The sequence below is a fragment of the Daphnia magna genome, linkage group LG7, assembly GCF_020631705.1.
Source record: "Daphnia magna isolate NIES linkage group LG7, ASM2063170v1.1, whole genome shotgun sequence".
Taxonomy (NCBI): Eukaryota; Metazoa; Arthropoda; class Branchiopoda; order Diplostraca; family Daphniidae; genus Daphnia; species Daphnia magna.
In genome coordinates this window covers 4,733,979-4,759,552 of record NC_059188.1, presented here as the reverse complement: position 1 = coordinate 4,759,552, position 25,574 = coordinate 4,733,979, and the positions used below count along the sequence as shown (strand labels likewise).

Below are 25,574 nucleotides of genomic sequence, written 5' to 3'. Positions count from 1 at the left end.
TCGTTGTCGGCTTCCTTCACTAGCGTTTATCCCGGGTTTCGGCACCAAAATGTGAACTACTCGCGTCACAGTGAACGAAATAGACGGTAGAACGAGAAACAGTTTTGTATTTCACGGAACGTGAACACGACAGGGAGAAATTATATCAATCAGAACGAGAGAAAACGTGATTCTTCTTGAGGTTTTTTACTCTCCACTCCCGTCGTCTGCTGCTCTCCTTTCTCATCCTCTTCTCTTTCGATGTTGCCAGATGTCATTGTGCCGGTGCACAACATAGTATATGTATTCCGTGTGGAATACAGTAACAATAATGCCGACCAAAGCTTTTGTACCTCTTATTTTTCAAGTCCAATCCGTTGCTGCAGCTTAACGTTGTTTGTACGTGGAAATGATCTATTGAATAGTGATAGTCAGTCAGCTGTCAGATTTCCAAAAATGAACTATATTCAGATATTTTCTTTTGTGTGTCCCCCATGCGCAGTGCTCTTGGGCCGACTTGACGAAAGAGTATTCAACGATGTATTGAATTAGTGCAGCTAACGTCCAGGAACTTCTGCTCAATCCATGGCGTATAACAATCGTGAATCTATGCTCTCTTTTTTACCAGCGAGCACGTTTCTCATTCTGGTGCACCATCACGGTGGGGAATTTGTACGTGGTGTAAAAAGCCAGATTTGTTTGAAAGCATTGCAACGAACAGAGACAAAAAACAAACAGAAAAGAAATCAAGTGTACAGTCCTTCGAACCGGAGTTGAACCAGTGACCTATGGATATCTTTGTACAATGTTACAGTCCACCGCTCTACCAACTGAGCTATCGAAGGGACATGAATCTTTAGATTCCGTTGAGTACTAGCAATAGAAATGGTGTGCGTGACAACTGAGCAAACTTCAGTAAGTATTAACAAAAATCTCATTCAATTCTCACGTATAGTAACTGTAATAGTAAGCAGCGCAATTTCCTAGTTTTCTTATCGTTCGCGCGCTACCCACCGCAACGCAGATGGTAGGATTCGAACCTACGCTCCCGAAGGGAAACTGATTTCTAGTCAGTCGCCTTAACCACTCGGCCACATCTGCTATTAGTAAATGTCAGAACAATTGATGAAAACCCGCTATAACTCATTAACAGCTGATCTACTTCAATTGGTTTTGATATAAATCTTTTACGTGTGTGTCAGAAGAGGGATTCGAACCCTCTCCCAGAGAACTGGACTGCGACCTGAACGCAGCGCCTTGGACCACTCGGCCATCCTGACTGAATGCCTTTGAATAATTTTGGGGAGTGGTCCCCTGTATTTCACTTAGATTGTGATCATGATTTTGTGGCTACGCGTATGTTAACAATTATATAAATATCTTCAGTGCACTGTGCCCTCTATGAGAATTGAACTCATGACCCCTAGTTAGCCAGGTGTATACAAGACTAGTGCTCTGCCACTGAGCTAAGAAGGCTGATAGGATCAACTCGCAAAGACATAGCTATCCGTATTAGACGGGTTTTGGTTTACTTAATGAACATGGCCAAGAATGTGGAACGCTTCACGATTTTGCGTGTCATCCTTGCGCAGGGGCCATGTTAATCTTCTCTGTATCGTTCCAATTTTAGTATATGTATTCCGTGTGGAATACAGTAACAATAATGCCGACCAAAGCTTTTGTACCTCTTATTTTTCAAGTCCAATCCGTTGCTGCAGCTTAACGTTGTTTGTACGTGGAAATGATCTATTGAATAGTGATAGTCAGTCAGCTGTCAGATTTCCTAAAATGAACTATATTCAGATATTTGCTTTTGTGTGTCCCCCATGCGCAGTGCTCTTGGGCCGACTTGACGAAAGAGTATTCAACGATGTATTGAATTAGTGCAGCTAACGTCCAGGAACTTCTGCTCAATCCATGGCGTATAACAATCGTGAATCTATGCTCTCTTTTTTACCAGCGAGCACGTTTCTCATTCTGGTGCACCATCACGGTGGGGAATTTGTACGTGGTGTAAAAAGCCAGATTTGTTTGAAAGCATTGCAACGAACAGAGACAAAAAACAAACAGAAAAGAAATCAAGTGTACAGTCCTTCGAACCGGAGTTGAACCAGTGACCTATGGATATCTTTGTACAATGCTACAGTCCACCGCTCTACCAACTGAGCTATCGAAGGGACATGAATCTTTAGATTCAGTTGAGTACTAGCAATAGAAATGGTGTGCGTGACAACTGAGCAAACTTCAGTAAGTATTAACAATAATCTCATTTAATTCTCACGTATAGTAACTGTAATAGTAAGCAGCGCAATTTCCTAGTTTTCTTATCGATACGCGCGCTACCCACCGTAACGCAGATGGTAGGATTCGAACCTACGCTCCCGAAGGGAAACTGATTTCTAGTCAGTCGCCTTAACCACTCGGCCACATCTGCTGTTAGTTAATGTCAGAACAATTGATGAAAACCCGCTATAACTCATTAACAGCTGATCTACTTCAATTGGTTTTGATATAAATCTTTTACGTGTGTGTCAGAATAGGGATTCGAACCCTCGCCCAGAGAACTGGACTGCGACCTGAACGCAGCGCCTTGGACCGCTCGGCCATCCTGACTGAATGCCTTTGAATAGTTTTGGGGAGTGGTCCCCTGTATTTCACTTACATTGTGATCATGATTTTGTAGCTACGCGTATGTTAACAATTATATAAATGTCTTCAGTGCACTGTGCCCTCTATGAGAATTGAACTCATGATCCCTAGTTAGTCAGGTGTATACAAGACTAGTGCTCTGCCACTGAGCTAAGAAGCCTGATAGGATCAACTCGCAAAGACATAGCTATCCGTATTAGACGGGTTTTGGTTTACTTAATGAACATGGCCAAAAATGTGGAACGCTTCACGATTTTGCGTGTCATCCTTGCGCAGGGGCCATGCTAATCTTCTCTGTATCGTTCCAATTTTAGTATATGTATTCCATGTGGAATACAGTAACAATAATGCCGACCAAAGCTTTTGTACCTCTTATTTTTCAAGTCCAATCCGTTGCTGCAGCTTAACGTTGTTTGTACGTGGAAATGATCTATGGAATAGTGATAGTCAGTCTGCTGTCAGATTTCCTAAAATGAAATATATTCAGATATTTGCTTTTGTGTGTCCCCCATGCGCAGTGCTCTTGGGCCGACTTGACGAAAGAGTATTCAACGATGTATTGAATTAGTGCAGCTAACGTCCAGGAACTTCTGCTCAATCCATGGCGTATAACAATCGTGAATCTATGCTCTCTTTTTTACCAGCGAGCACGTTTCTCATTCTGGTGCACCATCACGGTGGGGAATTTGTACGTGGTGTAAAAAGCCAGATTTGTTTGAAAGCATTGCAACGAACAGAGACAAAAAACAAAAAGAAAAGAAATCAAGTGTACAGTCCTTCGAACCGGAGTTGAACCAGTGACCTATTGATATCTTTGTACAATGCTACAGTCCACCGCTCTACCAACTGAGCTATCGAAGGGACATGCACTAGGGACATGATCTAAGTTGAGTACTATTAACAGAAATGGTGTGCGTGACAACTGAGCAAACTTCAGTAAGTATTAACAAAAATCTCATTCAATTCTCACGTATAGTAACTGTAATAGTAAGCAGCGCAATTTCCTAGTTTTCTTATCGTTGTTAACGTTGTTTGTACGTGGTAATGATCTATTGAATAGTGATAGTCAGTCAGCTGTCAGATTTCCTAAAATGAACTATATTCAGATATTTGCTTTTGTGTGTCCCCCATGCGCAGTGCTCTTGGGCCGACTTGACGAAAGAGTATTCAACGATGTATTGAATTAGTGCAGCTAACGTCCATGAACTTATGCTCAATCCTTGGCGTATAACAATCGTGAATCTATGCTCTCTTTTTTACCAGCGAGCACGTTTCTCATTCTGTTCACCATCACGGTGGGGAATTTGTACGTGGTGTAAAAAGCCAGATTTGTTTGAAAGCATTGCAACGAACAGAGACAAAAAACAAACAGAAAAGAAATCAAGTGTACAGTCCTTCGAACCGGAGTTGATCCAGTGACCTATGGATATCTTTGTACAATGCTACAGTCCACCGCTCTACCAACTGAGCTATCGAAGGGACATGAATATTTAGATTCAGTTGAGTACTACCAATAGAAATGGTGTGCGTGACAACTGAGCAAACTTCAGTAAGTATTAACAAAAATCTCATTCAATTCTCACGTATAGTAACTGTAATAGTAAGCAGCGCAATTTCCTAGTTTTCTTATCGTTACTCGCGCTACCAACCGCAACGCAGATGATAGAATTCGAACCTACGCTCCCGAAGGGAAACTGATTTCTAGTCAGTCGCCTTAACCACTCGGCCACATCTGCTGTGAGTTAATGTCAGAACAATTGATGAAAACCCGCTATAACTCATTAACAGCTGATCTACTTCAAGTGGTTTTGATATAAATCTTTTACGTGTGTGTCAGAAGAGGGATTCGAACCCTCACCCAGAGAACTGGACTGCGACCTGAACGCAGCGCCTTAGACCGCTCGGCCATCCTAACTGAATGCCTTTGAATAATTTTGGGGAGTGGTCCCCTGTATTTCACTTACATTGTGATCATGATTTTGTGGCAACGCGTATGTTAACAATTATATAAATGTCTTCAGTGCACAGTGCCCTCTATGAGAATTGAACTCATGATCCCTAGTTAGTCAGGTGTATACAAGACTAGTGCTCTGCCACTGAGCTAAGAAGCCTGATAGGATCAGCTCGCAAAGACATAGCTATCCGTATTAGACGGGTTTTGGTTTACTTAATAAACATGGCCAAAAATGTGGAACGCTTCCCGATTTTGCGTGTCATCCTTGCGCAGGGCCCATGCTAATCTTCTCTGTATCGTTCCAATTTTAGTATATGTATTCCGTGTGGAATACAGTAACAATAATGCCGACCAAAGCTTTTGTACCTCTTATTTTTCAAGTCCAATCCGTTGCTGCAGCTTAACGTTGTTTGTACGTGGAAATGATCTATTCAATAGTGATAGTCAGTCAGCTGTCAGATTTCCTAAAATGAACTATATTCAGATATTTGCTTTTGTGTGTCCCCCATGCGCAGTGCTCTTGGGCCGACTTGACGAAAGAGTATTCAACGATGTATTGAATTAGTGCAGCTAACGTCCAGGAACTTCTGCTCAATCCATGGCGTATAACAATCGTGAATCTATGCTCTCTTTTTTTTTACCAGCGAGCACGTTTCTCATTCTGGTGCACCATCACGGTGGGGAATTTGTACGTGGTGTAAAAGGCCAGATTTGTTTGAAAGCATTGCAACGAACAGAGACAAAAAACAAACAGAAAAGAAATCAAGTGTACAGTCCTTCGAACCGGAGTTGAACCAGTGACCTATGGATATCTTTGTACAATGCTACAGTCCACCGCTCTACCAACTGAGCTATCGAAGAGACATGAATCTTTAGATTCAGTTGAGTACTATCAATAGAAATGGTGTGCGTGACAACTGAGCAAACTTCAGTAAGTATTAACAAAAATCTCATTCAATTCTCACGTATAGTAACTGTAATAGTAAGCAGCGCAATTTCCTAGTTTTCTTATCGTTACGCGCGCTACCCACCGCAACGCAGATGGTAGGATTCGAACCTACGCTCCCGAAGAGAAACTGATTTCTAGTCAGTCGCCTTAACCACTCGGCCACATCTGCTGTTAGTTAATGTCAGAACAATTGATGAAAACCCGCTATAACTCATTAACAACTGATCTACTTCAATTGGTTTTGATATAAATCTTTTACGTGTGTGTCAGAAGAGGGATTCGAACCCTCGCCCAGAGAACTGGACTGCGACCTGAACGCAGCGCCTTGGACCGCTCGGCCATCCTTTCTGAATGCCTTTGAATAATTTTGGGGAGTGGTCCCCTGTATTTCACTTACATTGTGATCATGATTTTGTGGCTACGCGTATTGTCACCTACGGTGCTGCCCTCACGGGCAAGATTGTAGGTGGCAAGGGCCCTTTAAATTTATGTTAACGTTAAGAAGCCCTTGCCCCCTTTTTGGTTGAGTGTAAAATCCAGTATCGAAGTAAAAGGTACCCCTAGTCTCTCTCTCTCTCTACCACGTCGGTAAAATTGTCTCCCCCACCACATCTACAAAGAAATAAAGTGTTCGATCCCTCAAGTCATATTTCATTGTCATTATTTTTTCATCCTCCTCATCTCATCTCTGCTACAACGTCTCCAATGCGCGTGAGCGTTTGTAACAAATGGTGCCGAAACCCGGGATTCAACGAACACGTGCATTTCTCTTGTTATCCCTAGTAAAACTTGTTAGATTCAGTAAAATTGTCGGGTATTCCCCTTTGTAAGACTTTGACACACGTCCACGCCATCCTGAAGGCAAAACCCGGTCTACCACGCCTTTACGTATCTGACTGTATCGTCGCTGTATCTACGTGAATCATCGACATCCGTTTATGTGTGACTACTTCCTTGTCTTTGAACGTTTCTACGTCATGAGTGAAGCCGTAGCAAAAGCCGAGAGTATTGAGTCGGGCGGCAATATCTCTATAGAAGACAAAATGAAACCAGAAGCAATGAAGAATGAAGGCCCCCTCCTCCCAGACAACGATCTCAAGCAGAAACGTGGGAGAAGAAAGGCGGCCCACACGAAGTTAACGAATCAGCTCAGAAAAGCAGTGGCAGATCACAAGATGGGAGCCATCAGACTCAAGAAGTTGCAAGTTGCAGCATGGCGAGACGAATTAATTCGTATTTACGAAGACGTCAAAGATCTTCACCACACGTATATGGAGAGCTTACCCGATATTACGGATCCACAACGTCAAGCATGTGAAAAATGGGAGGTACAATTCGACACCGACCACGTGGAAATCCTCAACTTCGCCATTAGGTATGCCACGTCGTCACGTCACTCAGCCAGCTCTATTGGTACGACAGCGTCAGACGTCACAGTTAGCACCACGCTCTCACAGAAGAGGTCTACCCGTTCGGCGTCAAATGTTTCCCTTGGTCAACCCAGCCAGCGTGATCTGTGCATCCAGAAACAGATACTGGAACTGGAAGTCAAGATGGAACGTGCAAGAATCCAGATGGAAGCGAGCACCACGTCGGCTACGGAAACGTTAAGCAAGGCGCTGAAAGGCATGGGTGAGCACCTGAGCAAACTCATTGACAGCGCGGAAAAGACGTCATCAGAAATCGCCGCTAACACCAACTTGGTGAAAGATTCACGTCAGAGTCTACGTGAAATGGATCAGAAGATCAACGAGGTTAACTTGGACCTAAATGCTCAGATTGAAGGTCTAAAAACAACGATGGAAGTCAACAAGATCCATCTGAGAACGATACAAGAGCAAGTTCTGGACCAAGAGACACGCCTTCCAAAACGATCACAGTCATTCGCTGCTACACAAGACATCCCTGCTCGGGCGTCCTTAAAGTCAATTGAGGCCACAGTAATGCACCGTAGAGACTTGTCCAATCGTTACGTTCCAGCCGGTACCTCTGCACAGGATCCTACCCGAAGACCCTTGCCCATCATGCCTTCAACCTGCAATCCATGCCCACCCCCTGGGGACGATACGTCTTCGGACACGACCCCTGAACCTCCACCTGCCGCTGGCCCTGCCAACCATCCTCATGGCGGCTGCTGTAGTCGTCCACATACTCCGACCTTCACGATCCAGCCGTTTGATGGAAATCCGAAGAACTACGCCCGGTTTAAGGCTAAATTTCGAGCCTTATACGAACAAGAATACAACGGTTCTCCTGCCCTACTGTTCGTGTTGGAAGAGCTGCTGTCGAAGGAGGTCCGGAATGAGATCGGCGAGTGCCTCGCCGATGAGGCTATGTACTCCGTGGTGTGGGAACGACTCGATGCAGTTTACGGCCGCACCGAAGTCATGGATCAAACGTACCTCGATGTCCTGCTGCAGATTCCACCTTTGAAGAGCCAAGATGCGGCGAGCCTCAAGACTTTTCCAAACCGGTTGCATGGAGCAGTGGTGACGCTGTCACAATCAAGATATGCCCACGAGCTTCATAGCCGTACTACTCTGATGGCCATGGAAGCAAAGCTGACGACGTACCTTAAAGAGAAGTGGAATGAAAAACGAAAGAGAACCGGTGCAGAGCTAAACGTTCTGGACCTGGACGACTGGGTAACCGTAAAATCCATGAGCAAGGAACATGGAAAAAACATATTTGAGTCCTTGCCTACGTCGACGTCCAAAGTACGGTTTGATGAGAAGAAGCCTGTCAAGAAACAGAACGCTACTCACACGTCGACCATTGGACACGTTTCGACAGAAGAGGGCTCTAAATCAACGGCGTCGTCACCTCCGGAGGCTGCTCCCAAGGGAAAACCACTGAAGACGGAGGAGAAAGCGGCCGAAAAGACTGACCAATGGAGGTGCCTAGCTTGTAACGACAGGGCTCACAACTTGGCCAGCTGTAACCTGTTTATGTCTTTCACGCCCACGAAAAGGGCTGAAGTCGTATTTAAGTCCGGGAGGTGTCTACTATGCCTAACCGGCAAACATGAACGCAAGGAGTGTCCCAGGGACATCAAATGTACCATGGGTCGATGCACTGGATCAAGACATCATCCCTTGCTTCACGGGTCTGAGTTCATTCCACTGAGGAAACTATCGGATCCAACGTCTCCATCAGCGTCTACATCGACTGCATTCCTTGGGACACTAACCCAGAAGGAACCGGTAAAGCGACGTGTACGTTTCAAGATTGTACCCGTTCGTATTAGCGTCGGTACAAGATGGGTCGACACTTTCGGATTCCTGGATACCGGAAGTGACACCACACTGATCAGGAGAGATTTAGTAAAAAGGTTGGGACTCGTTGGTCAGCATAAACGTATCAACGTTGTCTCTTATGATGGAGCCACATCAAACGTCCAAGCTGCCGTTGTGGATTTCTCCCTCTCGTCCGTCGACGGAACAAGCCGGTTTGAAGTTAAACACGCCTACGCCGTCGACAATTTGAAGGTGACGCCGAACCCTCCAATCAACCCTCGTCAAATGGAGTCCTGGACACACCTACGCGGTCTTGATGTCCCGAACATACAACCCGAAGACGTTGGAGTATTAATTGGAATTGACGTAGCAGAAGCCCACGATCACGTAGATTCCGTCAAGCCGCCGGCTGGAACAATTGGGCCTATCGCCTTCAAAACACCGTTTGGTTGGTGCCTGGGTGGTCAAACGGGCCCGCCACAAGATGGGCGTCCGTTCATCGCCCACATAGTAGCAGAGGAACGTCCCGAAGACCTCAACGAGTTAGTCAAGAAATTCTGGCAGCTGGAGGCGAAAGACGTAGACATGGAGCAGCCTGTTCTCTCTGAAGACGATCTACGTGGGCAGCGTATCCTCGAGTCAACAGTAAAGAATGTTGGTAACCGGTATCAAGTCGGCCTTATGTGGAAAACCGACAACGTAAACCTTCCGGACAATCGGGCAACTGCATTGAAGAGACTTTATTCTCTGGAGAGGCGATTTCAACGAGATGTAGACTTCGCCCAGAAGTATGATGTAGTTGTTAAGGAGTACATTGGCCTAGATCAAGCCAGACTCCTCACGACCGAAGAGTTGCGGAAGGAGTCAAGTAGAACGTGGTATTTACCGCACCACGGCGTCGTAAGCCCATCCAGCTCTACGACCAAAGTTCGAGTTGTATTCGACGGAGCCGCCGAGTATGGGGGAACGTCGATCAACCAGAACCTGTTACGTGGACCCAATCTTCTCGTTAGCCTAATCGGTGTCCTACTACGCTTCCGAAGGAACCTGGTACCAGTTGGCGCAGATATCGAGAAGATGTTTCACCAAGTGAAGGTCCCAGTAGAAGACCAGGCGGCCTACCGGTTTGTCTATCGAACGCCTGGCAGTAATCAAGTTCCGTTAACGTACCAAATGACTGTCCACGTCTTTGTATCGGTATCTTCCCCAACGACCTGTATTTTCGCCCTAAATCGGACTGCAGACGATCATCGCGACCAGTATCCGGAGGCAGCAGAGAGCGTTCGAAGAAACTTTTACGTTGACAACTACCTCGATTCCTTTGATTCCGAAGACGAGGCAGTAAAACGGGCCCGCCAGATGAAGAAACTCTTACAACTAGGCGGTTTCAATCTAACGAAGTGGACGTCCTCATCAAGGAAGGTTATATCGGCTCTACGTGAGTTCGGTTTGGCTTCACCAACACTGGACCTTGATTTGGAGAAGTTGCCCATCGAGCGAACACTTGGAGTGATGTGGAACGGAGAAACGGATATGCTGACGTTCAAGATACGGAAGCAGCAAAGCCATGACGTTCTCACCAAAAGAAATTTCCTCAGTATAATCTCCAGTGTCTACGACCCGTTGGGACTCGTCGCTCCTGTTGTTTTCTTAATGAAGTCACTTCTGCAAGATATATGGACGTACGAGAAAAGGATCGGCTGGGATGACCCTATCCCCGAAGAATTAGGCCAACGCTTCCACTACTGGTACGAGCATCTGGATAACCTGGAGTTGTTAACAGTACCAAGATGTTTCCGGCATCAACGTGGTCGTTGGACGCAGCAGCACCTGCATGTATTTACGGATGCAAGCACAAAAGGATTTGGAGCTGTGGCGTACTTCCGTTTCATCTTCGAAGACCAGTCGATCAACGTATCCTTTGTCATGGCTAAAACACACGTAACACCAGTAAAAGGACTCACGATCCCAAGATTAGAGTTGCAGGCTGCTGTAGAAGGCTTAAATATTGCCCTAATAATCTGTCGGGAGCTCGAAATCGATTTACGTGAAGTTACCTTCCACACCGACTCTCAAACCGTCTTACGTTGGATCCATTCCCGCACTTGCCGATTTGAAACCTTCGTGAACAATCGGGTTGGCAGAATCCTCCGGAACACGAATGGAAGACAATGGCGTCACGTTTCCGGAATTAACAATCCAGCGGACCTGTGTAGTCGTGGCATTGACCCGAAGAACGTCGACGAGTTGGTGAAATTCCACGAGGGTCCATCGTTCCTGAAACTCGATCCGTCGGAGTGGGATATTTGGGAAGAGATCACAGAGCCGGAAGAAAGGGACGTTAACGTAATTCGAGTCTTCGCAGTCAAAACGAAAGACGAAAATCACCCGATTGATGACTGTGTAAAAAGGTATTCCAGCTTACTCAAGATCCAAAGAGTTATCGCTTGGTGCAGAAGGTTCGCGACCAACGCCAGAGCTAAGATGGGAATTTACAAGCCAACCGTGGGGGAGTTGACGGCCGAAGACATGATGACGGCCCTCACGCTTTGTGTTAAACGCACCCAAGGACTTGCATTTGCGGAAGAAATTTACGCCTTGAAAAAGAGCTTAGAGTTGCCTCTGAAGTCAAAACTACGCACGTTTAGGCCTTTCCTGATGAAACAGGTCAGCTACGTGTAGGCGGACGTATACTTCAGGCTCCAGTTGATTATTCCACGAAGCATCCCATCCTGCTTCCAGCCGATCAACTCCTGACGCAGCGTATTGTATGGGGTCATCACACACGGAATCTCCACATTAAATCTGAAAGATTGTTGGCGGATTTACGTTCACGTTACTGGATAATCTCTGGACGTAACGTCATCAAATCGGTTGTCAACACCTGCTGGCCTTGCAAGCGGAGATCATCGAAACCCATTCCGCCACTCATGGCATCGTTACCAGTTCACAGGCTTACTCCCTATCTTCCACCTTTCGCATATACTGGAATCGATTACTTCGGCCCTCTAACGGTACGAGTCGGTGGAAGAGGATGTAGACACGAGAAACGTTGGGTATGCCTGTTTACGTGCCTAACAACTAGAGCCGTTCACCTAGAAGTCTCCGACGGCCTCAGTCTCGAAGAATTCATGCTATGTTTCACTCGGTTCGTGAGTTTACGTGGAAAGCCGAACGTTGTTTACAGTGACAACGGAACAAATCTCGTAGCTGGGGAACAAGAACTCCGACAAGCTCTAACGGAGTTAGTCAAACAACACCAGGAGTTGCAGTCGAAGATGGCATGCCAACAAATAGAGTGGCATTTCTCTCCTCCTCACGGACCCCATTTCGGTGGAGTTTGGGAAAGGCTCGTGCAATCGTGCAAGTGAGCCATGAAGGTCAGCGTCGGGAATCGTTTAGTCACCGATCGGGTCCTAAGAACGGTGATCGCAGAAGTAGCAGCCCTTTTGAACGCTCGGCCACTAACCCACCTCAGCATGGATCCCGAAGATCCCGATCCGTTAACGCCGAATCACTTTCTTCATGGAGGAGCCCGTCCCTACGTGCCGCTAAAGTTGGGAGATGCTGAGAACATGGACGTCACAGCAAAACAATTCCTCCAAAGCCAGGCCATCATACAACATTTTTGGAACAGATGGCTTCGTGAATACGTTCCACACCTGACGGAAAGAAGAAAATGGTCGGAAAATCGGCCAAACGTTACCGTCGGAGACCTAGTACTCGTCATTGAGCCGAATACTCTACGTGGACAGTGGCCGTTGGGAAAAGTGATAGAGGTTCTCCCCAGTGACTCTGATAACGTTGTACGAGTGGTAAAAGTGCAAATCAGCAACCACAAAAACCCCTGTATTCGTCCAGTGACTAAGCTCTGTGTTATGGCTACGGCCAAAGAGCAGGACGTTTACGTAGAAAATGAAAAAATTGGGTCACCTGAGTAAAAATCGAGATCGTTAGGTCAAAATGTAATGTAAATAGTCAATTCCTGTAAGAAAGTAAAAAAGGTGGTATAAATTGTAAAATGGTAAAATTGTAAAATTGTAAAATGTCTAATGTCACAATGTAAAATGTAAAACTGGTTTATAGTCATATGCAACAATGTAAAAAGTGGGAACCCCAAAACCGCATTGTAAAATTTCCGACGGCAACGCCACCTATACTTAGTTCAAAGGGCAAAGGCAAAATTAGGTCGCCTACTGTTTAACCCTTGACCGCTTAGGGAAACTGTTTAGTCCCTTACGAACAGCAGGCGACAGTTTACCCTTTGACTTGGTGTGTGCTACTTCATCATTGTGTGTGCTAATCATCTCTCGCCGTCAACGTTCACTATGGCCCAAAATCCAGCCGAATCCGCCGCATCCATCAAAAACAAGTTGAAGGAGTCCCGTGAAAAGGAAGAGGAGTGTGTGCGGAATCTAAAGGAAAATCAACTTCATTTGGTTCAAGCCCGAAAGGAAGCCGTGGACGTCATTTACGCCCATCAGCGCGTGGTCCTTCGCCTGAACGAAGAAATCGCTCAGGGAGCTGAAGATCTCGTCAACGTCCAGGTCCACTACCGAGCTGAGAGGGAGAAAATGTTGAGTGGATTTGTGGGAGACCTGCTGCGCAAGATTCGGGAAAAGGAGGTAACCGAAAACGTCCACGTAACGGTTCCAATTCCCGACGCCCCGAAGTACGTTGTGCCCCGTCACACCCCGACCATCCGCTGTTTTTTGCCCGAGCATTTGGAGAAGCCGGGATCTTACCGCTGCACGTTGAAGATTGCGGAATGTGAGGAGTTTATGACTCTCACCAATCAAGATCGCCTGGAGCTTCTTTTCACGCAGCATCGTTGCTTCGGGTGTTTTTTGCCCACCTCTGTTGCTGGCCACACCACCCTGGCCGATTGCCCGCATCCTCGGTGCTGCAATCTCTGCAAGGTGGGAGACCATCACCAGATCCTCTGTGGCCCTCGGAGCTCCTACAAGAGGCTCCTGCCGAAAGAAAATTGAACGTCGACGTGCCATTTTTTGGGGGTGGTAATTTTGTCTTCCTGAAAACTGTTTTGTTCTTTTTTGTTTTTATTCCCTTTTTGTTTGTACCTGTGAACAGGTGGGCCCGCTGTCACCTACGGTGCTGCCCTCACGGGCAGGATTGTAGGTGGCAAGGGCCCTTTAAATTTATGTTAACGTTAAGAAGCCCTTGCCCCCTTTTTGGTTGAGTGTAAAATCCAGTATCGAAGAAAAAGGTACCCCTAGTCTCTCTCTCTCTCTACCACGTCGGTAAAATTGTCTCCCCCACCACATCTACATAGAAATAAAGTGTTCGATCCCTCAAGTCATATTTCATTGTCATTATTTTTTCATCCTCCTCATCTCATCTCTGCTACAACGTCTCCAATGCGCGTGAAAGTTTGTAACACGTATGTTAACAATTATATAAATGTCTTCAGTGCACTGTGCCCTCTATGAGAATTGAACTCATGAACCCTAGTTAGCCAGTTGTATACTAGACTAGTGCTCTGCCACTGAGCTAAGAAGGCTGATAGGATCAGCTCGCAAAGACATAGCTATCCGTATTAGATGGGTTTTGGTTTACTTAATGAACATGGCCAAAAATGTGGAACGCTTCACGATTTTGCGTGTCATCCTTGCGCAGGGGCCATGCTAATCTTCTCTGTATCGTTCCAATTTTAGTATATGTATTCCGTGTGGAATACAGTAACAATAATGCCGACCAAAGCTTTTGTACCTCTTATTTTTCAAGTCCAATCCGTTGCTGCAGCTTAACGTTGTTTGTACGTGGAAATGATCTATTGAATAGTGATAGTCAGTCAGCTGTCAGATTTCCTAAAATGAACTGTATTCAGATATTTGCTTTTGTGTGTCCCCCATGCGCAGTGCTCTTGGGCCGACTTGACGAAAGAGTATTCAACGATGTATTGAATTAGTGCAGCTAACGTCCAGGAACTTCTGCTCAATCCATGGCGTATAACAATCGTGAATCTATGCTCTCTTTTTTTACCAGCGAGCACGTTTCTCATTCTGGTGCACCATCACGGTGGGGAATTTGTACGTGGTGTAAAAAGCCAGATTTGTTTGAAAGCATTGCAACGAACAGAGACAAAAAACAAACAGAAAAGAAATCAAGTGTACAGTCCTTCGAACCGGAGTTGAACCAGTGACCTATAGATATCTTTGTACAATGCTACAGTCCACCGCTCTACCAACTGAGCTATCGAAGTGACATGAATCTTTAGATTCAGTTGAGTACTATCAATAGAAATGGTGTGCGTGACAACTGAGCAAACTTCAGTAAGTATTAACAAAAATCTCATTCAATTCTCACGTATAGTAACTGTAATAGTAAGCAGCGCTATTTCCTAGTTTTCTTATCGTTACGCGCGCTACCCACCGCAACGCAGATGGTAGGATTCGAACCTACGCTCCCGAAGGGAAACTGATTTCTAGTCAGTCGCCTTAAACACTCGGCCACATCTGCTGTTAGTTAATGTCAGAACAATTGATGAAAACCCGCTATAACTCATTAACAGCTGATCTACTTCAATTGGTTTTGATATAAATCTTTTACGTTTGTGTCAGAAGAGGGATTCGAACCCTCGCCCAGAGAACTGGACTGCGACCTGAACGCAGCGCCTTGGACCGGTCGGCCATCCTGACTGAATGCCTTTGAATAATTTTGGGGAGTGGTCCCCTGTATTTCACTTACATTGTGATCATGATTTTGTGGCTACGCGTATGTTAACAATTATATAAATGTCTTCAGTGCATTGTGCCCTCTATGAGAATTGAACTCATGACCCCTAGTTAGCCAGGTGTTTACAAGACTAGTGCTCTGCCACTGAGCTAAGAAGGCTGATAGGATCAACTCGCAAAGACATAGCCATCCGTATTAGACGGGTTTTGGTTTACTTAATGAACATGGCCAAAAATGTGGAACGCTTCACGATTTTGCGTGTCATCCTTGCGCAGGGGCCATGCTAATCTTCTCTGTATCGTTCCAATTTTAGTATATGTATTCCGTGTGGAATACAGTAACAATAATGCCGACCAAAGCTTTTGTACCTCTTATTTTTCAAGTCCAATCCGTTGCTGCAGCTTAACGTTGTTTGTACGTGGAAATGATCTATTGAATAGTGATAGTCAGTCAGCTGTCAGATTTCCTAAAATGAACTGTATTCAGATATTTGCTTTTGTGTGTCCCCCATGCGAAGTGCTCTTGGGCCGACTTGACGAAAGAGTATTCAACGATGTATTGAATTAGTGCAGCTAACGTCCAGGAACTTCTGCTCAATCCATGGCGTATAACAATCGTGAATCTATGCTCTCTTTTTTTTACCAGCGAGCACGTTTCTCATTCTGGTGCACCATCATGGTGGGGAATTTGTACGTGGTGTAAAAAGCCAGATTTGTTTGAAAGCATTGCAACGAACAGAGACAAAAAACAAACAGAAAAGAAATCAAGTGTACAGTCCTTCGAACCGGAGTTGAACCAGTAACCTATTTTTTTTTTTTTTTTTGTAAAATCCTCTTTTATTATCAGTTAATTTTCATGGCACTCTAACATTTATCAAAACAAAAGAAAACAAAGATACAAATTATTATTTTCCTTGGATGCAGACGATTAAAGGGGAAGAAAAGCAAAAATTTGACAATGTAGGTCCCGTTAATTGGTCGACTAACAAAAACAAACAAATGCGAACAAATATTGAGGTAGATTAATACAAGAAAAACAAAAAACCAAAGGTAAACAAAAGCAATTGTCTAGCAGACACCAAAAAAACAAAAATAAACAAAGGATTTACAAATAGAGGCAGGGAAATATATACAAAAGCAATATAAAAGAACAAAACGGAACTAAAAGGGAAGACTAAATGGAAAGGAGTGGACTGGGAGGAAAAAGTGCTTTCCATAAGCTCTCTACTTCTTCTTGGCGAGGGATACGATGGGTATTTCTTGCTTTCCAGGTGATGAAGATGTATGCAGCCAGAAGAGTAAATGTTTGCCGGAGATTACCTATTGGCCCAAAATGGCCACGAATGAGATCTTCTTTGGAAGACTTGCAGCCCATTTGACGTATGGTTCCTTCCAACCAGCTCCAAACGATGTGGCGTTCAGGACATTGGAATGTCAGATGCTCATCGGTTTCTGGGTGCTGATGGCAGATTGGACATGTTGCATCTTTGGAAGGATCTAACCGATGGCATCTGGTCCTGGTAGGGAGAAGTCGCTGGGTGAAAAGGAACATGGTTTCTCTGATGTTGCTTGGCAGGGCTGCAGTCTCCTTCCAGATACGTGGCCAATCCAGGTTAGGCCTTAGGATCTCCAGCTTCCCCAAAGTGGTCACCTCCAGGATCCAATGGTTGTATGTTTTCCTGTGCACCATTGGACTCCCCTGCACCAGGATCGAAGAGGCAAATAGTTGTTTTATTTGGTGCAGGGGTTCCTGAAGGTAAGTGGGCCTCTTCATAACTGCAACGGGTACGGTGTTGTTCTTGTAGAAAGGTAGTACGGTTCGAAGAGGAAAGGACATCCAATAACGAAGTAGAGAGCTTTCTGGACTATTGGGGCCTGTCAGGACTTTATACATAGGACACAAGAAAAGGGAACGGTAAAAAAGATGTGTGTTGACCATTCCCAGTCCCCCTTGACTAACAGGACGATAAACTACAGTTTTGTTCGGCCTTTCAACTTTTCCAATCCATAGAAATTTCATGATAGCCTTTAAAACCTGGTCAGCCATATTTTGTTTACATGGTAATACTTGTGCAATAAACACAGTTCCGGAGAGAGCCTTCGACTTCAGGAAAATAACCCTCTGGTATAGATTGAAACGTCGACAGGCATTCTCTCGCAGAATACCATTTAGAGAGCCGAATGCATCATTCCAAACCCTATCAGCTGTCTCAACTATGGAGTGAGAGAATTTAATTCCTAATAGGGACAATGTTTGTGCCGACACAAGCCACTCAAGAGGCCAAGTCATCCTAGAGCTCCAAGTCCCGAGTCCCAGGGCTTTTGTTTTCTCCTTATTCATCCTTGCCTTTGTCCACTGGCAGAACAAGTCAAGGACCTGTCCTGCCCTGGTAAAATCTTCGTCACAAGAAATGAAAATGGTGACGTCATCAACGAAGGCTCTGACAGTGAGTTTTTCATTAAACAATGATATGCCCTGGAGAACTCGAGATAAACGCAACAGTAACGGCTCAATGTATAGAATAAAGAGATGGACAGATAGGGGGCATCCCTGGCGAATTGATTGAATATCAGAAAGCACCCCAGCCACCTCCGATCCGTTGAGAATTGACATTCCTGTTACAGAATACATAGTCTGTAGCCAACGGATGAAGGTGGTGGGATAGCCCATGACATCCAGAATCCTCCAGAGGACTTCCCTGTTAACCAGGTCGTAGGCCTTTTCAAAGTCAACTCCAACAACGGCAGCGCCCATACCCCGAATCGCAAAGTTGGAAGAGTCATGGCATCCCCGGTCATCAACGAATTGAATGACATCTCTATAAAGCATTAAATTGTCAAAAATCAATCTACCAGGTACCCCACCTTTTTGATGAGGCCCTATGGTAGATGACAGTGTCTGCCTCAATCGTCTCGCTAAAACAGATGCCATGACTTTGTAGTCACAATTCAGAAGAGAAATTGGCCGAAAATTAGAAATTCCACAGAGCCCTGAAGACTTGGGAATTAGCCTGATCGCCGCTTGGCCCTGCGATGACGTAAGAGTTTCCCTTTCAAGGATATGATTGAACATATCCAAGAAATGGGGTGCGATCACGTCCCAAAATTCTACGTAAAACTCGTAAGGAATGCCATCGGTGCCAGGAGACTTGTTTGATTTCATCGCCATCAGAGCAGCTTTAATCTCAAGGAGGGAAATTGGTGCAGTCAGGTTTGGGGTTGGCTTAAAGCAATCTCTTACTCCCTCAAGAAAATCAGTACCTGCCAGTATGTCAGGAGAAGGTTGATTTTTGAAAATTTTACTGAAATGTGAAATAATCTCTCCTGAAATGTCCTCTTTGGTCGATAAGCATGTGCCATTAGAGGCAATGATTTTATCAATACGATATTTTCGGTAGTTAACTCTAGCTCTATTTACATGAAAAATATTGGCTTCCTCCACCTCTTGGCCTTCAAAGCAGCGGGAACGAATCCCATACCCTTTAAGTGTGCTCTCCTCCCAAGACTTTGAGAATTTCCTCAACTGGTGAAAGGCAACCCAATCAAAGGTATCTGCTTCGGCCATCTCCTGAATGCAGGACTGGTAGAAAAATTTCGTTTCCCTAATCATTCTAGCTCTTTGTTTAGAATAATCTACCGAAATGCGTTTGATACCTGGTTTCAGTACACTCTCCCACCAATTTGCGACATTACTTTCCCTAAGAGGATGATTGGCAGATTCATGAATAAAATTTTTTACATAGTTTTGATAGCCTTCTTCTGACAGTATGGAAGTATTTAATTTCCACAAACCAGCAGGGGATCTAGTACGATGTGGGAGATCGAGATTGCAGGTAAAAGTTGATTGTACCGATTGATGATCACTAACCGACAAAGATTGCAAATAAATATTTACAAAATTCTCTGCAAAAGATCGGCTAGCATATATCCTATCAAGTCGAAAAGAACCGGAGGGATGGTAAAAGGTGTGCCCCGGTTCACTTTTATTTAGCTTTTTCCAGATATCTACCAGATCAAGACCAGTAACCATCTCTTTCAAAGCATAGCTGATAATATTACTTTGGGAAGAGAAGGAGTCGGACATGCCTTATCTTGGATGTCGTCTACGCAGTTAAAATCGCCCATCAACACGAAGGGCAGTCGAGTAGTTATTGTGTAAGCAGGGACGGTTTGACGAAGAAAGTTGTTTCTCTCGGTTTTTACGTGACTACCTGACGGAGCATAGATATTAATGAACGTGAAACATTTCACGTCAATAGATATAAGCCTTCCGTCGGGTTCTAGAAGTAATCGAGAATAGTCCAGACCATGTCTAATGAGAATGGCTGTTCCATTTTTGTTGGGACCGACATTTGCCAACAAACGGTAGCGACTTTCAATAATTGGACAAGAATGAAATGCTACCTCTTGAAGTCCCACGATATCTAGGTTACCGTCCCTGCAGAAGTTAAAAAGAATTTGACGTCGCTCGACTGACCTAATCCCTCCAATGTTGATAGATGCGATTTTTAGCTTTGCAGTCATTTAAATGGTTTCTTGGGTTGAGAAGTGGACAAGGTTGGTCTAGAATTCTGGGGTGTCAATGTTGGTTTGAAACGTTTGCTTTGTGGTACAGTGGGAACTTTCAGGTGGTCACTTGTTTTGTCAGTTTCCATGGACTCAACTTCCCCCAAATTGGGTTCCACTGGTTCCATGGAAATTGTCATAGGTTCCGAGTCATCAGGTTGTGTTTCAGGGATTATCATTTGAGCGGGCGGAGTCTGTCGTGGTGGGTCGTCTGTGGATTTAACGGGTTGTTCGGTGGGAGAAATTTCTAAGTTGGGAGTCCCCCCTGAGAGTGAACTTTGTAATCCACACTCAAGAAGGGCCTTAGAAACCATGGGGTCTACATCTAAGGGTAGAGTGACGGGTTTTTCCGGTACTGTCTCTGTCTTTTTAGTCATTTTATTACTGGGCTTTTGGACAATGATAGGTTCCTTATTACGTCTCAAAGTTGGGCAGTTGTAGCTAAAATGGGTTTCGTCGTCACACAGTCTGCAAGTAGGTTTTGTCCCTCATACTTTACCATGGCACGATAGCTGCCAATAGTAATGTATGAGGGAATATTCTTAGTCAACGTCATTCGTACTATCATCCAAGTGGCAAGGACAGGGTATAAAACGTCATCCTCTGCCACCCGATAGCGTTCCCAACGAGCATCAATTATGGTTCCAAATTCCTTCAGACGTGTCTTTACTACTCCCAAGTCTAGATTCTGTGGAATCCCTGCAATTCTGACAAATTTCTCCGGAATATTACTGTCCCTGATGACTACATTAACTTCTTTCCCTTCCAATTCCGTCCTGACGATACCACTGTGTTGGGACAAAAAATTTGAGGTGTATGCCTCTGTCGTAAACTTAATTCTAGCGACCTGATTTCTCGTATCTAGCACAGCAACTAGGCCTAAGAGATCCTGTGGCTCAACCTTCAAACTACGCACGAACCCATGTACCGCACGCATACTCAATCTCGGGAATTGAACCCCAAAATCGACATCTACACTATTGAGCCACTTGGCAGCCATTGTCCCCTAGACAATGTAAACAAACTGCCAAGGGGGAAGGGGGGGCCCCCACACAAGTAAACAAAACACCGAAAAGGATAAATTTGGGGAAAACAAGAGAAAAACAAGAAAACTATACAAAATAAACACTCTAGAACATGAAAATAACAAAAAAAAGTAATGAAAATCAGCAATAAACTCACAAATTGATGGGGAAACAGGAGAACACAAAAAAACACGTCTGCATCCAAGTACTAACGGGACCCGTCGTAAAAATGTGGAACGCTTCACGATTTTGCGTGTCATCCTTGCGCAGGGGCCATGCTAATCTTCTCTGTATCGTTCCAATTTTAGTATATGTATTCCGTGTGGAATACAGTAACAATAATGCCGACCAAAGCTTTTGTACAGTATGTTCCAAAAAAATCCGACCACCCTTTTCAAATAAAAATGCCCCCTATTGTCAAATAGCACAATTGTATCGAGTTTTAAGGCCAAATTAAGCAAATGGTAAAATGTGGAAAACCATGTAAGAAATTGCCATGGAAACGAGACACCCATCAGTGAGCTCGCATCCTTACATCAGTGTGTGCTGGGAATACTTGCCGTTAGGCATAGCAAAGAATTTAACAAAGTTTTACCATTTTTTTACTCTACTGGTCTACGCGAGACAGAGTAAAGGAATGGAAATCTTGTTTCTATGGCAACCAGACATTTATTTTAGGTCGATTTGCTCAACCCCCAAAACAAAAGAATATTTTTATTATATCATTATTAAATTATAATAATATAATTTAAATTACTATTTATAAAAACTTTTTAACTGAAATAAAATAATATATAATTTCTATTTATGAATATTAGATTTATTTATTACAATAGTAAATTATTATGCATTCTTTTGTTTTGAAACGTCTTCATTAAAAGAATACTTAATAAGTCACTATTATAATTAATATATTTAATATATATTATTAATTCCAATTGTTATTTTTTAATAAGTTGTGATTTATATTATATTATTATAATTTAATAATGATATAATTAAAGTATTCTTTTGTTTTTGTTGGTTAAGCAAATCCGCCTACAACAAATGTTTGGTTGCCATAGAAACAAAACTTCCATTCCTTTAGTCTGTCTCGCGTAGACCAGTAGAGTCAAAAAATTATAAAACTTTGTAAAATTCTTGGCTATGCCTAACGGCAAGTATTCCCAGCACACACTGATGTAAGGATGCGAGCTAACTAATGGTTGTCTCGTTTCCATGGCAATTTCTTACATGGTTTTTCCACATTTTACCATGTGCTTCAATTTGGCCTAAAACTCGATGAAATTGTGCTATTTGACAATAGGGGGCATTTTTATTTGAAAAGGGTGGTCGGATTTTTTTGGAACATACTGTACCTCTTATTTTTCAAGTCCAATCCGTTGCTGCAGCTTAACGTTGTTTGTACGTGGAAATGATCTATTGAATAATGATAGTCAGTCAGCTGTCAGATTTCCTAAAATGAACTGTATTCAGATATTTGCTTTTGTGTGTCCCCCATGCGCAGTGCTCTTGGGCCGACTTGACGAAAGAGTATTCAACGATGTATTGAATTAGTGCAGCTAACGTCCAGGAACTTCTGCTCAATCCATGGCGTATAACAATCGTGAATCTATGCTCTCTTTTTTTTACCAGCGAGCACGTTTCTCATTCTGGTGCACCATCACGGTGGGGAATTTGTACGTGGTGTAAAAAGCCAGATTTGTTTGAAAGCATTGCAACGAACAGAGACAAAAAACAAACAGAAAAGAAATCAAGTGTACAGTCCTTCGAACCGGAGTTGAACCAGAGACCTATGGATATCTTTGTACAATGCTACAGTCCACCGCTCTACCAACTGAGCTATCGAAGGGACATGAATCTTTAGATTCAGTTGAGTACTATCAATAGAAATGGTGTGCGTGACAACTGAGCAAACTTCAGTAAGTATTAACAAAAATCTCATTCAATTCTCACGTATAGTAACTGTAATAGTAAGCAGCGCAATTTCCTAGTTTTCTTATCGTTACGCGCGCTACCCACCGCAACGCAGATGGTAGGATTCGAACCTACGCTCCCGAAGGGAAACTGATTTCTTGTCAGTCGCCTTAACCACTCGGCCACATCTGCTGTTAAATAGTGTCAGAACAATTGATGAAAACCCGCTATAACTCATTAACAGCTGATCTACTTCAATTGGTTTTGATATAAATCTTTTACGTGTGTGTCAGAAGAGGGATTCGAACCCTCGTCCAGAGAACTGGACTGCGACCTGAACGCAGCGCCTTGGACCGCTCGGCCATCCTGACTGAATGCCTTTGAATAATTTTGGGGAGTGGTCCCCTGTATTTCACTTACATTGTGATCATGATTTTGTGGCTACGCGTATGTTAACAATTATATATATGTCTTCAGTGCACTGTGCCCTCTATGAGAATTGAACTCATGACCCCTAGTTAGCCAGGTGTATACAAGACTAGTGCTCTGCCACTGAGCTAAGAAGGCTGATAGGATCAACTCGCAAAGACATAGCTATCTGTATTAGACGGGTTTTGGTTTACTTAATGAACATGGCCAAAAATGTGGAACGCTTCATGATTTTGCGTGTCATCCTTGCGCTACGCGGGCCCTTTTCTTCGCTGTAATTTGAAACATTTGAAATATTTGGATGCCATTGGAACAATTGGAACAAAATTTGAAACAATTGAAACAATTGGAACGCTAATGTGAAAGAAGGCCGCAAGGAGGATGGCTGCCAAAACAGTTTTTCGCAAATTTCACGCTCACGCGTACATTTTAGGAGCATAGTTCCGCCATCAGCACGTTTTTTTTCAGAATTCCTTATCATTTGGTGCCCGTTAGGTCACATTTCTTCGCGTTTTTACCGAGATCGAGCTCGAAACTGCAGGCTTCATGGGCCCTTGCCCACTATTTGCCCAACATGGAGCAGACGGCTTTACCGGTGCAGTACACTGTCAACACAGTTACTGGGCTAGCAGCAAAAAGCCGGGGCTTCTCGTTTTTTGTTATAAATTTCACTCGCGCCGTTTTACGTTTTAATCCCAACGAAAGGAATGCTAAAAGAAAGTTGGGCAAGAAGGCAAGAAAGAATTCATTTTCAAGGAATTCTCATTTTCACACATTTTCTCGCTAAAGGCATATGTGATTTAAGTGCATACTCAAATGTACAGGTCTCATGTCGGTCTCGTTCGCATTTCCTCAGTGCTTCAACAACCCCTTGATGGTAAAATAGGAAATCAAAGTCAGGAAACCAAAAGCTAGTTTGGCACACAGCAACTTCTTTGTAATCATTTTAGGGCAACGGGAGATGACTTCATGGAATCAAAACACAACCCATTTAAGAAATGTCAAATCACTTTCTTGATTAACTCTACGACTCCAGTGTTTGTCAAGCACTGGAGTTGGGTCAAGGCAACATGGGAGAAAAACACATGAATAAGGTAGGTGCAGCAAGAACACTTGATCATATTGTCTTCAAGCTAATCGAGTTTCTTAATTTCTCAAGACACTATTCTCTCCACAAGTGGTTGGAAATGAAAAAAAGTTGAAATACATCAAGCATGAAGCAACCATGCAATAAATCAAGATGTTGAGCAGCTGTCAGTCACTTTGGTAATTGAGCCTGTTTCTTCCTCTGCTCTTCCAGCCATTCATCCTTTGACAGAGGATTATTCAAAGGGCAATATCTCAGCCCACGAGACTGGCTGTGTCCCGTATCCGCGGTCATCACCAATCCGCAACTACGGCAGGTATAGTCTTTCCGAACAATCCTGCCTCTCGAAAGGGGAAGATTGTTAGTGTTAGTGAAAGAACATGAAATCTAACCTGCCCACTTTTTTCTGTAAGAGCTGCGCCCGCTGCTGCTGCTTCGGCTTCAGCCTTCCTTTTACGTTAATCTGTGGTTCGTCGGGCTCGTCCTCGCGGTGGATTCGCCTCCGACGAAGGCCCTGCAATGGCTTGAAAAAGGAAAAAACCAATTACAAAAAGTCAATTACATCTATTACGAGCAAGGCAGACAACTGCCTCCCCACCTTGTTCCTCAGTAGTTCGGGATTGTGGTGGGTTTGCCTCTGACGAAGGCCCTGCAATGCCTTGGAAAACAATAAAGTGTTCAACTACATCTATTAGGAATAAGACAGACAACTGGTTCCCTACTTTGTGGCTCAATCATTCGTGATTGTGGTGGATTCGCGTCATACGGAAACCCGGTAATGCCTTGGAAAACCATACAATAATAAAATACGTCTACTTAGAGCTAGACAGGCAACATCATTCTTACCTTGTGCCTCAGGTTCAGCTCGTCGACTCCTAACTGCCGCCTGACCAACTGTGTCCACTGGTTTGGCGAAGACAACAGGATTTACTTGTGTGGCTGGCTGCGACGTCCGCTACTTCACTACCGGCAAGGCTACACTGGAACACACTTCGGGTAATGGAAGAGTACTGCCTTGAAGCAGTAGCCGGACTTCTCCAACTCTTGTTTGATTTTTAACCTGCAAATTTGAATTTGATAATTTAAAT

The 25,574-nt window shown here is 44.1% G+C and overlaps 1 long non-coding RNA gene, 25 other non-coding genes and 1 pseudogene across 26 annotated transcripts; 1 reads left to right on the top strand and 26 right to left on the bottom strand.

Moving 5' to 3' along the window:
* Positions 1-737: 737 nt before the first annotated feature.
* On the bottom strand, positions 738-824 carry Trnay-gua. The gene is given in 2 exon segments: positions 738-773; positions 788-824. It is a non-coding gene; the product is annotated as a tRNA-Tyr (tRNA).
* Positions 825-998: 174 nt separating this feature from the next.
* Positions 999-1,080, bottom strand: Trnas-aga. Its single transcript has one exon. It is a non-coding gene; the product is annotated as a tRNA-Ser (tRNA).
* A 95-nt stretch (positions 1,081-1,175) lies between these two features.
* On the bottom strand, positions 1,176-1,259 carry Trnal-cag. Its single transcript has one exon. It is a non-coding gene; the product is annotated as a tRNA-Leu (tRNA).
* A 113-nt stretch (positions 1,260-1,372) lies between these two features.
* On the bottom strand, positions 1,373-1,455 carry Trnat-ugu. The gene is given in 2 exon segments: positions 1,373-1,408; positions 1,420-1,455. It is a non-coding gene; the product is annotated as a tRNA-Thr (tRNA).
* Positions 1,456-1,526: 71 nt separating this feature from the next.
* On the bottom strand, positions 1,527-1,632 carry LOC123474841. The gene has a single exon (XR_006649964.1). It is a non-coding gene; the product is annotated as a U6 spliceosomal RNA (small nuclear RNA).
* A 699-nt stretch (positions 1,633-2,331) lies between these two features.
* Trnas-aga lies at positions 2,332-2,413 on the bottom strand. Its single transcript has one exon. It is a non-coding gene; the product is annotated as a tRNA-Ser (tRNA).
* A 95-nt stretch (positions 2,414-2,508) lies between these two features.
* On the bottom strand, positions 2,509-2,592 carry Trnal-cag. The gene has a single exon. It is a non-coding gene; the product is annotated as a tRNA-Leu (tRNA).
* A 113-nt stretch (positions 2,593-2,705) lies between these two features.
* On the bottom strand, positions 2,706-2,788 carry Trnat-ugu. Its single transcript is given in 2 exon segments — positions 2,706-2,741; positions 2,753-2,788. It is a non-coding gene; the product is annotated as a tRNA-Thr (tRNA).
* Positions 2,789-2,859: 71 nt separating this feature from the next.
* On the bottom strand, positions 2,860-2,965 carry LOC123474836. Its single transcript, XR_006649959.1, has one exon. It is a non-coding gene; the product is annotated as a U6 spliceosomal RNA (small nuclear RNA).
* Positions 2,966-4,282: 1,317 nt separating this feature from the next.
* On the bottom strand, positions 4,283-4,364 carry Trnas-aga. Its single transcript has one exon. It is a non-coding gene; the product is annotated as a tRNA-Ser (tRNA).
* Positions 4,365-4,459: 95 nt separating this feature from the next.
* On the bottom strand, positions 4,460-4,543 carry Trnal-cag. Its single transcript has one exon. It is a non-coding gene; the product is annotated as a tRNA-Leu (tRNA).
* A 113-nt stretch (positions 4,544-4,656) lies between these two features.
* Positions 4,657-4,739, bottom strand: Trnat-ugu. Its single transcript is given in 2 exon segments — positions 4,657-4,692; positions 4,704-4,739. It is a non-coding gene; the product is annotated as a tRNA-Thr (tRNA).
* A 71-nt stretch (positions 4,740-4,810) lies between these two features.
* Positions 4,811-4,916, bottom strand: LOC123474838. The gene has a single exon (XR_006649961.1). It is a non-coding gene; the product is annotated as a U6 spliceosomal RNA (small nuclear RNA).
* A 702-nt stretch (positions 4,917-5,618) lies between these two features.
* Positions 5,619-5,700, bottom strand: Trnas-aga. The gene has a single exon. It is a non-coding gene; the product is annotated as a tRNA-Ser (tRNA).
* A 95-nt stretch (positions 5,701-5,795) lies between these two features.
* Trnal-cag lies at positions 5,796-5,879 on the bottom strand. Its single transcript has one exon. It is a non-coding gene; the product is annotated as a tRNA-Leu (tRNA).
* Positions 5,880-14,205: 8,326 nt separating this feature from the next.
* On the bottom strand, positions 14,206-14,288 carry Trnat-agu. The gene is given in 2 exon segments: positions 14,206-14,241; positions 14,253-14,288. It is a non-coding gene; the product is annotated as a tRNA-Thr (tRNA).
* A 71-nt stretch (positions 14,289-14,359) lies between these two features.
* LOC123474832 lies at positions 14,360-14,465 on the bottom strand. The gene has a single exon (XR_006649955.1). It is a non-coding gene; the product is annotated as a U6 spliceosomal RNA (small nuclear RNA).
* A 700-nt stretch (positions 14,466-15,165) lies between these two features.
* Positions 15,166-15,247, bottom strand: Trnas-aga. Its single transcript has one exon. It is a non-coding gene; the product is annotated as a tRNA-Ser (tRNA).
* Positions 15,248-15,342: 95 nt separating this feature from the next.
* On the bottom strand, positions 15,343-15,426 carry Trnal-cag. Its single transcript has one exon. It is a non-coding gene; the product is annotated as a tRNA-Leu (tRNA).
* A 113-nt stretch (positions 15,427-15,539) lies between these two features.
* Positions 15,540-15,622, bottom strand: Trnat-ugu. Its single transcript is given in 2 exon segments — positions 15,540-15,575; positions 15,587-15,622. It is a non-coding gene; the product is annotated as a tRNA-Thr (tRNA).
* A 71-nt stretch (positions 15,623-15,693) lies between these two features.
* Positions 15,694-15,799, bottom strand: LOC123474831. The gene has a single exon (XR_006649954.1). It is a non-coding gene; the product is annotated as a U6 spliceosomal RNA (small nuclear RNA).
* Positions 15,800-19,982: 4,183 nt separating this feature from the next.
* Positions 19,983-21,028, bottom strand: LOC123474462 (annotated as a pseudogene).
* Positions 21,029-21,278: 250 nt separating this feature from the next.
* LOC123474830 lies at positions 21,279-21,384 on the bottom strand. The gene has a single exon (XR_006649953.1). It is a non-coding gene; the product is annotated as a U6 spliceosomal RNA (small nuclear RNA).
* A 1,696-nt stretch (positions 21,385-23,080) lies between these two features.
* On the bottom strand, positions 23,081-23,162 carry Trnas-aga. The gene has a single exon. It is a non-coding gene; the product is annotated as a tRNA-Ser (tRNA).
* Positions 23,163-23,257: 95 nt separating this feature from the next.
* Positions 23,258-23,341, bottom strand: Trnal-cag. The gene has a single exon. It is a non-coding gene; the product is annotated as a tRNA-Leu (tRNA).
* Positions 23,342-23,454: 113 nt separating this feature from the next.
* Positions 23,455-23,537, bottom strand: Trnat-ugu. Its single transcript is given in 2 exon segments — positions 23,455-23,490; positions 23,502-23,537. It is a non-coding gene; the product is annotated as a tRNA-Thr (tRNA).
* Positions 23,538-24,602: 1,065 nt separating this feature from the next.
* On the top strand, positions 24,603-25,019 carry LOC123474705. The gene is made up of 2 exons (XR_006649636.1): positions 24,603-24,802; positions 24,900-25,019. It is a non-coding gene; the product is annotated as an uncharacterized LOC123474705 (long non-coding RNA).
* Positions 25,020-25,574: the final 555 nt, after the last annotated feature.